We start from the raw sequence: 13,906 nt of genomic DNA, 5'->3' as shown, positions 1-13,906 counted from the left end.
ATAAAGAAGAGATTTAGCAAAAATGAAGTCCTGATTATCGAGACAATAATACTTTTTCACATCTTGGAGCTCCACATCAACAGAAGAAAAACTCAAGAAAAGAAGAGCCGAGTGCCCTCACTGAAAGGGCAGAGAATCCTCCTAGCTTTTCTCAAGGCCTTCTATTGAAAGTGGGAACACATTAAAAAACAAAATGGCAGGCTTAAAGAAGAAAATAGCGGTGACTAGCTTCAAAGTGGCAAAGGAAGATATGAAGAGTTACAGTGCAGAAAATGGAAACAGGATTGATAAATTAACGACTATGTGGGTACCAGAATTATGCAGTAGAATCAATTATGGAGGCTAAGGTGAGAATGAATATGATGAAGCATCTGAGTATAGCTGCTAACCTATGGTTTCTAGGTGGCCTGGGATGTGGACACTCACAGTTTGGTGATAAGGAGAGGTGTAGAGGTGCAGATGAAAGAAAATAATGGGGAAGTGACAAAAGAAAGTACAATGGTGGGGTTGCTTGAGGACTCAAATCAGATATGTAGACACCTGGAGGACAGTGCATTTCTGGGAGCAGAGGCTTACACTGGCTGGAGGCTGTCACAGCTTGGGAAATAGGGACTGCTACTGGAAAGGGCTGCAGGCTATACACAAGACAAATAGAGAAATTGAGGTGTAGCCCTCAGTTTGGCCACTGGTCTGGGTCTGACTTTGGGTCGCCTACTAGACCACGGAGACAGTCCCATGGTCCATTAGCCATCCCTGTTTTGAGAAACTGCATGCCTAACAAAAGTTCTTTGGGCTGTGAAGGGATCACCACAAGAGCAGCAGCTCTCTCCACAGCACTGAAGATCTGCTCAAAAGGCATCAAGCGTAACCCTTTCACTGCTGGATTGTTTCCACAACTCTGAGTGACAGCTCTTTTAAAAAAAAAAAATCTGTGTTACGTTATTTAAACATGTCTACCTCTTTGGCCTCTTTATGCATCCAAACAAACTGTGGGCCTGATTTAGAGTTTGGCGCAGGGCTTGAAAAATCATTAAAATGTTACTAGAACTGCAGGTCGAGTAACTTAAATAATCTACTCGACCTAACTGTAATGTACTTGACCCGGAAACTGGTCTCAAATTGTGTGACCCTAGGAAAATAGTTTACAGAGTCGCCTTTTTCTTAATTTTCACATATAATTGCACCTTCAAATACGTGAGCTCAGCGTTTCTGCAGTACAAAAAAAACTCTTTTGTTTGCTTAAGTAGACTAAAGTTTGCTGCATGGATCGCAGGAATCTAGCCCACATACCCATGAGATCTAGCCCACATAACCTAGGACTTCTTTAAGTTTACTAACAACATTGCCACCAGGGCAGGAGTAACTCTCAGTTTGTTTGAAACACTCAATTTTAATTAATATATTACTAAACCATGATGTGGTAACGTATTGTCACCTACACACAGTAACTTTCCAAGGAATGTCCAAAAACTTCTCCACTAACTTGCAGATTAACTGATAAAACTATATAGTGTATTAACAATCTGTGAAAATTGTGTTTCAGAAAACATATCCTTTGCACATCAACATGTAAAGTATTCTGATTTGTTTTCATCCTAGTAAAATATTTTTTCATCATACAGAAATATAAAAAAAGTGCTTTCACAACTAGTGAAATATATTTTGAAATGTTTGCACAGTTGACTTAGTCATTTAAATGTTGTGTGTTAGGAAAAACCTGACACCTTATACCCTTTTATTTTACATTCTAAGCAGCAGATCACACAGTTCATCTTACAAAATCCTGGAACTCTGCAGTCAGAAGGAAAATTAATTATAAGAAAAACTCACTTCTGACCTCTGTCTGTGAACACAGAGCAAATGTGACATAAGACAAAGATTTAAAGGCATCTTTTATTGCCCCTCCACTTTTCAACTGAACAGAACACCTGTTTGGTGTCAACTCGCCAGAGGAGTAAGTATTAAAAATAGCTCAAACTGATCAAATAAGACTTTTCGAGCCCTGTGTGGGATGGGGTTACCCTGTCACAAATGTGATGGATATCCCATCCGCCGTATTACGAGTCCATTATATCAAATGGACATCACAACACGGCGGACGGGATATCCGTCACATTTGTGATGGAATAGTCTGTCCACCAAACTCTAAATCAATCTATATTTAGTTTTTCTCACCAATTTAAGTCTATGAAAGCCCCACATCAATTTCTCCTTGTAACCTGAAGATAAAATTTTTAAAAAATCTCAGCATTTTTAATCAGGCTTACTCAATCTGCTATTACATTCTCAAGGAAAAACAAATTCCGGAACGCTAACCAACTAAATAATGTCATGAATATCTAAAAACTGACAATACCAAATATGTGTGGGTTTTCGTAAGGGATGTAGTCTGCACAATCAGCTATGTAATATTAGCAAATATCACTAAATTGTGGCAAAATCGCTGTTTATGGTGCCCTGTTCATTTGATGAAAGATATTAAACCCAGGCCTAGATGGAAATTCTGTACGACCTAAGGGATCTACGTTTGAAAAGAGACCTCCATTGCCCTGACAGTCTAGCATGTGTAACATGCTGAACATGATATTTATTAGATTTCATAGTATTTCCCTTCAGACTCCCTCATGCACTAACATAGCCCTTGCTCGGCTTGACCACCACCTGTGTTCTTCTGGGCATGCTGAATGCATATGTGTTTTCTAAAGGCTCAGGTGTCACAAGTGATAAACTGGGTGCAATGCAGTTGGGATATCTGGAAAACAACTGAAAATAAAACCCCAGCATAGGCAGAGATGTGGAATTCATACAGCCCAACGCCCAGGACATATTGTTTGGGGTCAAGGGCAACAGATTTTCATGTTTATTTTGTCCTTGGGACTAGTAGTACCAACCCCCTGCAGCACAAACCCTTTGGCTGCCAGTTTACACAGAAGGGAACTGTCAGCAGTTGAAGTAATATGTGTGCCCATATGTTAATGTTGTTCGAACACATATTTATGGTTAATTATTGAAAAGCCTTTATTATTAGGGTGAGCGCTGTAAATAAACGTGTTAAAGTCACACTGCACTACTGACAGTGGTTCCAGAAAAAAAAAATGTAAAAAACGTGTATACACGTTTCAAAAGTTTAACAATATGAGGCTAAGTATAATAAGCTCTCAGAATGCTCTCTGACTAGATGCAAATGGTTGCAGAAGCTTGTAAGCAAGAGTGATGATTCTTTGCTTTCAAAAATAAAATATTCAGAAAAATTGCATGTAGGAAAAAAAACATTTTGCTACAAAGTTTTAGGTGCTATTTCTTTGAAGCATCATTTTAGTAAAATGTGTTGATGCATGCTAGTATTTCCCAAAAGAAATCCTAATGGAAAATCAGTGTAACCATTTTCAACAAGATTAAGGGAAGCATGAAAATAAACAAGACCTGGCAAAGCCAACCGATCCAACTTTGCTGTGAGTCTTTCCGTTTATCAAGGCGTTTTGACATGGCTTTTGTAACACTTTACTGTTGTGGGAGCTGTCAGGCCGTTATCATTGTAACTAACACTGGCAAAAAGCAAAAAAAGTTTTTGGGTCTCAAAAGCAAACATTGCCACCACTGGCGTAACAGAGGTCCCTGAAGTGCCAGGGAACCCTTCAGGGGCCCCTCTCAGCACAGCACCTGCACTGAGTGAGTCTGGAGGGGGGCCCCTCCGTGTTCTTTGCAGAGAGGCTCCCTCCAGTTTCGTTACGCCACTGATTGCCACAGTAGTTCCTGGAACTGAACAAAACTACTTTGTGTGTCAATGCTCCTTGTGGAAGAGCAGAATGTGATCACTCCGAGTAAAGCCAGCCGATAGATAGAGAAAAAGAAGTTTAATAAAAACAAGATGGTTTGGTAAACGCAAGACCTAATTAGAGGCCCAATTCTTAAAGAAAGTCACAAAGGTGCACCCGTGGTATATGTCTTTGAAGTAGTGGCTTTCATGAAATCACAAGAACTTACAGAAGTAGACCAGGAAATCTTACTCCTAGAAAATATTTGTGAACTGTATTTTAGCATGAGCAAATGTGCATGTGTAGATTTGCTCATGCGAAAATATGTTGAGTTCACTTTCCCTCCAAACGCTTAATTCCCAACCCTGGAAAAAGCCCTTGTCAGGAGTAAATTTCCAACCTTTCTCAATATGGGAAAAGTTGAGAGAAGAGCTTGTGAAAATCCTTAAAACACGCAAGTTAGTAAGTTTGCAGATTCAAAGGTGTTTTGCTTTCAGTAATGACCAAGCTGACAAAAATCTGCAAAGCAAATAATGAAGTAAAAATTAATTACCGTAGGGCCTGCCAAGCTTTTCATCTTTCTCATGTCAGCAAGACGATGACCCAGTTCAACTGTGAGAAAGAGATCTCCACCCTCACGGGACAGATATTAGGCATTCAACGTCTAAAATCCTGACTCAGGTCACTCACACCCTCTCACTGTCGCACTGGGTCTTTTTATATCTTGAAGAACCGGAGAAGGGTCTTTCTGGAAAAACCCCTCCCATCAAGAAGAAATATTCAAAAATGCTGGCTAGTTTAGGTATGCTTTGAAAATAACATGTTGGGGTTTGGCCACGATCCCAAGATGTCAAATCAAAACAAGGCCGTTCCCTGCCGTCTGAGTAAATCCTTATCAACGAAAGCCCTTGGTGAGAAAAGAACAAAAACAAGCACAGTTTACGATGTCAAAAAGTACGATCAGCTTTTAACATGGCAGTGTCTAATGTTATGATAAAGTCAATAGGCAGCTAAACTGAATACAAAATGTAACCTGCAACTGATGAACACCAGCTAATTCAGGTGCAAAGTGATAGAACACAAAGTCAGTGGTCAAAAACACATATTTCACTAAAAAAGGCATTCCAGCCCTGGAACTACTGCTTACTGCTTCCTCCAGGCTCAGTATGTAGATCTGCGGAAAGGTGGCAAAATAAGGTGATTGCCATAGTAGGGATTACATTTGCAAAGTATTCAAGCCCTACTATAGTTTTAACTCTGGCATAATCAGAGAGGCTATTATCAGAGCTCTTACATATTGAGATTACTGCCATAATTTGTCACCGTGCTGCATGGCACCAAAGAGACAAGTAGATTTTGTTACAGGACAAATAGATTTAAAAAGCAACTTGTCCCATGGACAGGTAGATATTTTAATAAATTAGACACACCCCTGTGTAGGGCACCAGTCTTTTGGTCGCAAGTATCACTCCTGGGCTGCATCAAAACATAACACAACCATATACTTTCCACATCTACCTATCCTCACCTTAAGGTTTTAAGGTTTCTAGGTGGGTAACTTGTAGAATGTGCTACACTTTTTTATTAGATATGTAGCATTTCCAAAACATGGTAGCTCTCTCCAGTCTCCTCATGCAGAAATACATCCCTGTCAAGGCTAAAGCTCGATCTGTGTTCCTCTAGGTCTCTTGAGCATTAGGGTATCAGACATGAATGGGTTTTCGTTGAGTTCAAGGTGCGCACAATGAGCTGGTCATCTGAGAAATTTGAAAAGCAATTGAAAGAGAAATGTGGGTTTAGGATACCTGTTTTTGGTTGCAGGTATTAATCCTGGGCTGTAACAAAACATACCACCGCCATGTAGTTGTAACTTCTACACATCCTTAGGGTTCCATCGCTATTAATCCTTACTTGTTCTGAATGGCTGCCCAGGTTAATGCATGGAACATAATGGTAGTTACATTTCTATCAATTTTATTCCCAATACATGGTAATTCCTTCCTGTCTTCATTAAACTGAAAGTTGTTGCCGCCAAGGACTGACCTATGTCTATGTTCCCCTTGTTTTCCAAAGTGAGAGGGTGTCAGACATGCAAGAGTTTTCAGTGGATGTGAGCACGCATCCACATTCTAGATACCAGAGAACGATTTTGATGGGTGATCTTTCATAGCAGCTGTCTGCAATATCTGGGCCTGATGTCAGCTAGGACCCAGGGACACCAGCCAACTCCAGAAAAAAAAAAAAAAAAGGAGTAGGGACCCAACGCAGTCTACGGTAATAGGGCTAGCTTGAATGCCAGCATGTCTAATTACCCAGAATGCCATGCAAAAGTCTACACCTGATTAAAGGAAACACATTTTGTTGACTTTTTGGGACAGTAAACTCCAAAACATCTACCAAATGACAAAAGTTCCATCAATCCATTGTTCCATCACTTCTAGAAAAAACGGTATACCACGTGTGGGAGGGACAATTGCTTGTGACAGAAACAGGCCAAAATTTTGACCATATGAAGGCGATACTGCAAGTACTCTGACATCACACGATTATCAGTCAGCATCTTCCTGTCCATTAACACACATGAGGAACTACTTTTTTTGGTAGGAGTGTGGAAGCAAATGATGGGACTTCTGCTGTCATCACAAATTCCACATATTTCTGTCACAGAAATGTGTGAGAATTTCATGCTTTTAAACTAGATTTAACTTTTCTAACTTTTGCAAGCATTCTGGGTGGTGGGGTGGGAAGTTTGCCCACTAGCTCAATCCTTGTGTGGACCTGGGAGTGACTGGAAGGGGAATCCCGCCTTGGTCATAAAGGTGTGTGTGAGTGGCATCACTAGTGATGTCACACACATATTAAAAAGGTGGCAGGGAAGTGAGTAGAGGGCTGCTTCATTCTGGAGTTTGCCAGGACAACTTCAGGACGTTTTGCTTGAGGTCTAGGACAACAAGTTTTCATGCTTATTGAAGTAGGCTCAACCCCTGTAGTATAAATCATGTGCCTGCCACTTTGCAATACACCAGTATGGTTGTGGGAAAAAAGTTTGCCTGTTGGCAAAATACGTGTCAGTATACATAAGATATCTGAAGTTGTTTATAAAGGGCCTGATTTGCATTTCAGCGGATGGGTTACTCCGTCACAATGCTGACGGATATCTGTAAGCCAAAATATAAATCCCATTATTTCCTATGGGATTTAAATTTCGGTAGACGGGATATCTGTCACCATTGTGACAGAGTAACCCATTCACCAAAATCTAAATCAGGCCCATAGTCATTAAGGCAGAGTCTTTACTATTCGGGTGAGCACTCTAAGAAGATAAATGTACCTGTAAACTTAGCTTGCATTAACTTGTATTACAGAGAGTGGTTCCAATATAAAAACATGAATGAGTTTACATTTAACAATTTGGGGCTATTTATAATGTTCCCAGAGTGCTCCTTGATAATATTTGCAAATTGAACAAAGGATGAGGGTTACAGATGTTTTTGCTAATCTATAACACAAGTATTAAGGTCAACGATAAATATTGTTTCTCGTAAAGTATAATTTACGTAAATGATGCCTTAAGAGAAATTGTATTATTATTATTATTTTGTTTTCAATACTACTATGCATTAAGCACATTTAATTAAAAAATGTAATGCTCAGTAGTGTTCTAAACAAAATATTAATGGCAGATTGTTGTAAGACCTTTAAGAGTAATATTATAGGCAACATGGAAAAAATAAATTCTTACAGAAAAACACAGGAGTGCAAGCGCAGCTCTGTGACCGTGAAGTTGAGCAGCTTTATGACTTTCAGGAACTAACAAGAGTTTACATAAGCAGAATTAGAAACCATGGGCCAGATGTATCAAAGGGTTTTACCCATTCTGTGTCAATGGGAAAATACTTTGGTACATATGGCCCCATATTCCTAGCAAACATTTGGGAAGTACATTTTTGCAAGAATAACGTGTGCCTTTGTTAAAGTGAAAATCCACAGAGCACGGACAAATGTAATTGTTATACAACTTTTTTTCTCTCGGGGGAAATTATTTTTCCCACAGCCAAATGCCTATCCCTACACCCCTTACCTTTTATTGAAGAGGGATCCAGTCTCACCCTAGAAAATGTTTTGCTCATGCTCTAGTCATAAATACATTTCTGACTTTTTCTACGGTGGGAATGGGCTGCAGAGGAGCTGGATAATAGCCTTAAACATGAAAGTTTGTGGGCACGCACAGACTAAAAGGGCATTACAACCCTGGAATTATCACTTCCAGTCTTCTTCTAGAGTCTAGACCATGTATGTATATTTGCTCCCACGAAAAAAATCTTCATCGAAGTCAATTCTTTTATATGTGCAAAACTAGTTAAACTTGCCTGCGTAGATCGCTTGGAAAATTGGGCCCATAACACTTCTGTGCTACAAGACCTTCCAGATTTCACCTAGTTGTAAAACCTAAAATAGTCATTCGTGTACAACTTTGTATCTGCCCACAGTTACGGCAAACAACAGAACTAAGGCCCAAAGTAATGAAGCAATGTATCCAATAATTAAACACTTTGCTCAAGAGGAGAAGGTTGAACTGTGATAGGGCTCATTGATTCTCAGTTGGTAATTTAGGCCCTGCAACACAAATATAAGCTGGGTTTATTCACAGGAACATTTTCTGAAATCGTGTGAATGCTTAAAACTAAATTTGCGAGAGGAATTCAAAAGATGCTTCCTCATACAGTAAAGTATAAAAAGAGAGAAATGGTACAATCAGAATACAGATATATCGCAAACTCTTTTGTAAGCAAAACTTCAATGCTGCAAATGTGCTAGCATAATAAGAGCCCTGTAGTGATCAACCACATGGCCTAACAAGAGCCCATTTATTATCAGACTCTGTAATTCAAAGATTTGAATGAACACAACGCTGGTTTGTTGAGAGTCCAGTATAATCAGAACGGTGGCATAATGAGAGACTTGCAAGAATACACACACTAGAAAACTATGAGAGGGGGTTTACAAATCTCTGATATGAGAATGCTGCAATAATGTGAAGAGGTCAATGACGGGACACAGACACCTGATTATATTGAATGCTGCATGGAGTCTCAGCTAAATAAAAGATAAATGAAGCAATCCACTTCATCCATTCACAGTTGTAACACAGCGTGGGATTTTGTTACACATGTATCACGCATATATCATATCAAGAAAGTTCATGTGACGGAACTCAACTAGAGCAAAAGGACAGAAAAAACACAAAATCTTCCGGATTTTGAAAGAAATTATTTGTGTCCCTTTTTCGCGGTGGAATGGGGTCATCGGTCCCTGGGCCCCAAGACCCTGCCCGATGCACCCCCACATCCAATAATTGCCCGACTCTTCAACTAAAATGACGCCGACGTTGCTCTGGCTTATTCGAGAAAAACAGGACCTTACTCATGAGGGTTTGAATATTTCGATTTTCCCAGATTTTACCCTCATGGTGCTGGAGGTGCGCCTTGAGTACGGGCCCAATAAGTGTAACTTGCGCCAGGCTGGCATTCCATAAGCTATGCTGTACCCTGCCTGCCCAAAAATCACACCTGGGATAAAACCCATCTCGTCAACACGCCTCAGAACGCGGCACCCTTTGTCAAAAAAACTGTTAAAAAGAAGAATGTGTGACGCCAGGCAAAGGAGCACGAACACAGGAGAGTGAGAATAGCGACTCGGGATGAGATGCCAATGCTTGCAGGCCGTACTGTGTGGCGGTGAGTCGGCCTTGGCCAACATGCCCCTCTTGCCCACAGAGGTTGTCCTCCAACATGTACTACGGATGACTGCTTATTTTTTCCATGTTCGTATGTTAACTGTCAAGCACTCACTCCCACAGCGGTGGTGCTCATAGGATGGTACTCTGGACTCCACCCCCCCCTCCCCCGGGATAAACCCATCCATGGTCATAAACCCTACCAATATGTAGTCTTTGTTTTTGCTTTATGTTGCCGAAGTTTGTTTGTGTTTTATCGGATGTATTCACTGGCAGGTTAGGGCGGGTGGTGTGTGGGAGGGGGAAGGGGCTTCAGAGATTTTGTACAGCAGGCACACCACTTGAAACTGAATAGCTGCATTCACAGGTCATATGATGCCCTTGATTACAGTGCACAATTTGATGGGCAAAACATTAAATTGCAGCAGGGCTCTTCCTGCAACATTAAAGTGCTTTAAATTGTGCTCCATTGGCGCAAGTGCTATCATATTTGAAACATCACAACATTGATAAAGGCCTCCTGCAGAAGACTCACCTAACGCCCCACTCCCAGCCTCACTTTGCCTCTCGTTGGAGTGTTCATCAATCCTTTTCTAACTATTCTTCGTATGCCCAGGGTATAGCTATCGTTTTTAGAAGAGGTGTATATTATCACTTGCTACACCTACAAAGTCATTATAATATCTTGAAGGTAATACTAAAGGGCAAACATATAGGACTAATCAATTCTTAAGCCCCTAATACTGATGATTCTGACTTCGTCAGGAGCTTATGGACAAAGTGTCAAGCTTTGGCACCTCATACTATACTTTGAGGCGAGGCCTTTAACCTGGTTCTCGAAAGACATCTTGATTGTTCCAATGCGGCTACCCCGCGCCCATCAGGCAGCTGCGACTGTCCTCACTATTATCATTACCACACACTTTTTAAGAGACTTGTGGTGGACCTGCTTCCCTGCCTGCATGGAGAGCACACAGGTCTCTAAGGCTCATGGGACACAAGTTTGCCTAGACTACTGGATAGGTACACCGGATATAAGTGGGTGGGTGACAGACAAAGAGCACCTCCCTCGTGCTCTGCTTGACCATTCTCCGATTATGCTGACCATGTGTACCCCTGCGCCCCAACATTGTGCCGTTATCTGTTGCCTCTCCCAACAAGCTTTATTCGACATGGCGTTCGCCGATAAGGTGAGAACTGAAATGCTGCAGTATTTTCAGGGTAATAAAGGATACAGTGCAGTTTCCTGGAGTGGTGTGGGTGGCTTTCAAGGCACATATCAGGGGTAATCTGCATAGCAAAACAGCATGGGATGCGCAGAGCACTTCGAGCCAGTCTTGAGCAGACTGAAGGGTCCTTGGAGGGTGACTTTCAGACCATGCTATTTGCAGGCACTCTCGAAGGGATCAGGTGTGAACAGAGTTTGCAAACATTGTGAAATTGAAGGCCAAACACTCGTATAAGCATGTGCAGGCTCAGGCCTATGGTAAGACGGAGAGGCCGAGTTGAACTCTTACAATACTCTTGAGACCAGACAGACATATCCAAGCCATCATATGCTTAACAAGAGGGGATGGTACTACAGTAAATGAGGTGCCGGATATGTAACTAGTTGACTTTTACACTGCCTTGTATAACTTTCATCTTACGCCATGCACTGAGGGCTATGAGCCATACTTTAACCGGGTGGTGATGGCATAGATCGAAGGTGCCTCCTGGAGGAGCCTCTCACTTTGGAGAAAGTCCAGTCAGCCATAGCAGGGTTTCCTAGATGTTTGACACCTGGAAGGGATGGTTTCCTTGCTGAGTTTTATAAATGCTACGTGTACCTACTGGCTCCTAAGCTATTGCAGGTGTATAAGGAGGCACACCCACGGGGGGAGCTCCCCACTTCGATGGGGTAATCTATCCTTATGATCCTTGTGAAACAAGGCAAGGAGCCTGACAGCCCTGACACATACCGACCCCATCACTCATAATTCTCAACACCAAAATACTGGCCAAGATGTTGGCTAGTAGGCCGACCCTGCTGATTACCATGCTAGTCCTCCGGGCCCACATGAGTTTTGGAACGGGCAGCTCCACAGTCCATAAACTGCGCACTCTTTTTGTGCTTCTGCATCAATTTGACCTTACGCAGGAGGCAGTTGCAATCTTTTTGGACACAACTAAAGCCTTTGACTAGTTGGAGTGGCTATACCTCTTCATGGTGCTAGCACATATGGGTATCCAGCATCAGTTTACAAACTGGGTGAGGTTGCTGTATACTTCCCCAATGACCCAGGTACATATGGGGGCTTCTCTCTTAGCCCTTCCCCATCAGTCGGGGCAAAAGGCAGGGTTGCCCACTACCCCTCTTCCTATATGCTCCTGCCTCAGAGCCTTTGGCATTAGCATAAAGGCAATTCCATGGCCAGAGGGGATTGGTGTTCTCTCCTTGGAACTTAACAGTATCTCTATATGCCAACAAAATCACGCTATACTTGACAGCCCCAGCCCAGAATCTTAGCTTGGTTCTCTATAAATTGGAATACGTCCATGATATTCCCACTTACACCCACTAAGATACCCCGGTCACTGGATTTCCCACTTATATGGGAGATGCAGCCTGTCAAATACCTTGGAGTCTGGCTTCAACGGGATAAAGATACTGTGATCTGCGCAAATTATGGGACCACCATGACCCTTACTGAGGAGCGGAACACATGTTGGAGGACACCTCTGCTTTCCCAGATGAGGAGGTTCGCACTGATCAAAATGGTCATATCCCCCAAGCTACTTTACTTATTCAGTAAAATTCCCATATGCCTTATGCCACATTTGTTTTATAACTCTCAAATCGCGCCTGGTTTACCTTGCCTGGGCAGGAGGCCAACCGCGCATAAGCTGGGAAAGTTTGGCTTTACCTTACACCAGAGGGTGGCCCAACGCGACAGACTTTGAACTCTATTACATGTGTGTGCAGACATATTTTGCATACTATTGGCACAGACCTCCTCCACACATGGCACACATAGCTACTGAACATGACAATGCCCATCCCCTCCCGCTTGTGGCACTGCTGGGCCAGAACCCTCGGCACACCTGCGCCGTAATCAACACAATCTTCAATGCGCAAAAAGCCTGGTCCAGGATCTGGAAGATGCTGCATTCCCCTACCTTTTAATCTCCCAAGCAGTCACTTAATCTGTTCCCGCTGGCTTCCCTCACTGTAAACACCACACTAATGGTGGACTGACTACACTGGTGGATTTGTTCCCTGACGGACGATTCCTTGCATGCCCGACAGTTGTCACTGACCCTGACCCCACCACTCTGGATATTTCTAAATACTATCTTGTAAGGGCTATTTGTAGGGCACAATACCCTATGTTTTCCCTGGAACCCCTGTATCTTCTACATTGTCCATGTTTCTGACAGTGCCTATAGTACAACACAAGGTGACCAATCTATACTATTACATCCAAATAAATAACTCATTGTCCCATTCCAAAGCTAGGTAGAAATGGGATCTGGACTGGGGGGAGGAGATCTTACATGTGGACTGGACACATTGCTGTGGCCGGACGGGTGAGCTCTCCCCTAATGGGCGGTTACGTCTCCTTCACTTCAAATATCTTCATCGTCTGTACCATACTCCCCAACAGCTGTTTACACTTCACCTTCAAGCACACTTATGCTGCGCCCACTGCAGATTGTCTGAGGATGGATTTCCGCATCTCATGTGGCTGTGCCAGTCAATAGGCGACTACTGGGAGGGAATGGACAAAATACAGCCCCAAATGATCAGAATAAATTTTGATCTGTCACCTAAGATAGCTCTTTTGGGATGCGTGAGGGGAATCCTGTGCAGGGCCCAGGGTCTTTCATCACTTGCCTACCTGCTGACAAAGAGGCAGCTATTGTGTGTGGGGGGGCTGTTGCAGACCCAAGATGCAAGACTGGTTGAAAGATACATCTTGCAACGACCATCTGGAACTTCATTATGCTATGCCGCCCGTGGCGTATCGGGCTAGGGACATTTGGGGCCCTCCACAGGCGCATTTACTCAGTTATGACATTGAGTACTGTTGTTTCCCCCCACATTGAGAGACCTGCATGAGGGGATTGTGGACCCTTGCTTGGTAGGCCCTCTGGATAACTGCTGGATGGGAAATACAGGAGGGAGATGCAGGGTAGGCCCCTTGGAGATTAATTTGTCCATCTGTGTTTGGGATCCCTAGCTACCGCCATCAACAAGGTCATCCTACACCCTTTGCACTCAACTGCACTGGCCATGCTCTGTAGGATTTTGTTTGCCACAATGTACTTATTGTTTACAGTTATGGTTTTGTTCTTTGCTTACTTACAGGCCTGTCTCGGGCTGAATTTAGCGTTGTATGTTGCATAAAATCCTATAAATAAAATAATAATA

General features: G+C 42.5%; 1 protein-coding gene across 2 annotated transcripts in view; it reads right to left on the bottom strand.

Moving 5' to 3' along the window:
• Positions 1 to 13,906, bottom strand: part of DYNC2I1 (dynein 2 intermediate chain 1) — a 436,420-nt gene that overhangs the window by 397,027 nt on the left and 25,487 nt on the right. The gene's annotated exons all lie outside the window — the stretch shown is intronic.

The sequence above is a fragment of the Pleurodeles waltl genome, chromosome 10, assembly GCF_031143425.1.
Source record: "Pleurodeles waltl isolate 20211129_DDA chromosome 10, aPleWal1.hap1.20221129, whole genome shotgun sequence".
NCBI classification, from domain to species: domain Eukaryota; kingdom Metazoa; phylum Chordata; class Amphibia; order Caudata; family Salamandridae; genus Pleurodeles; species Pleurodeles waltl.
The sequence above is the reverse complement of the archived record's forward strand: the minus strand, read 5'-3'. Positions and strand labels throughout refer to the sequence as shown.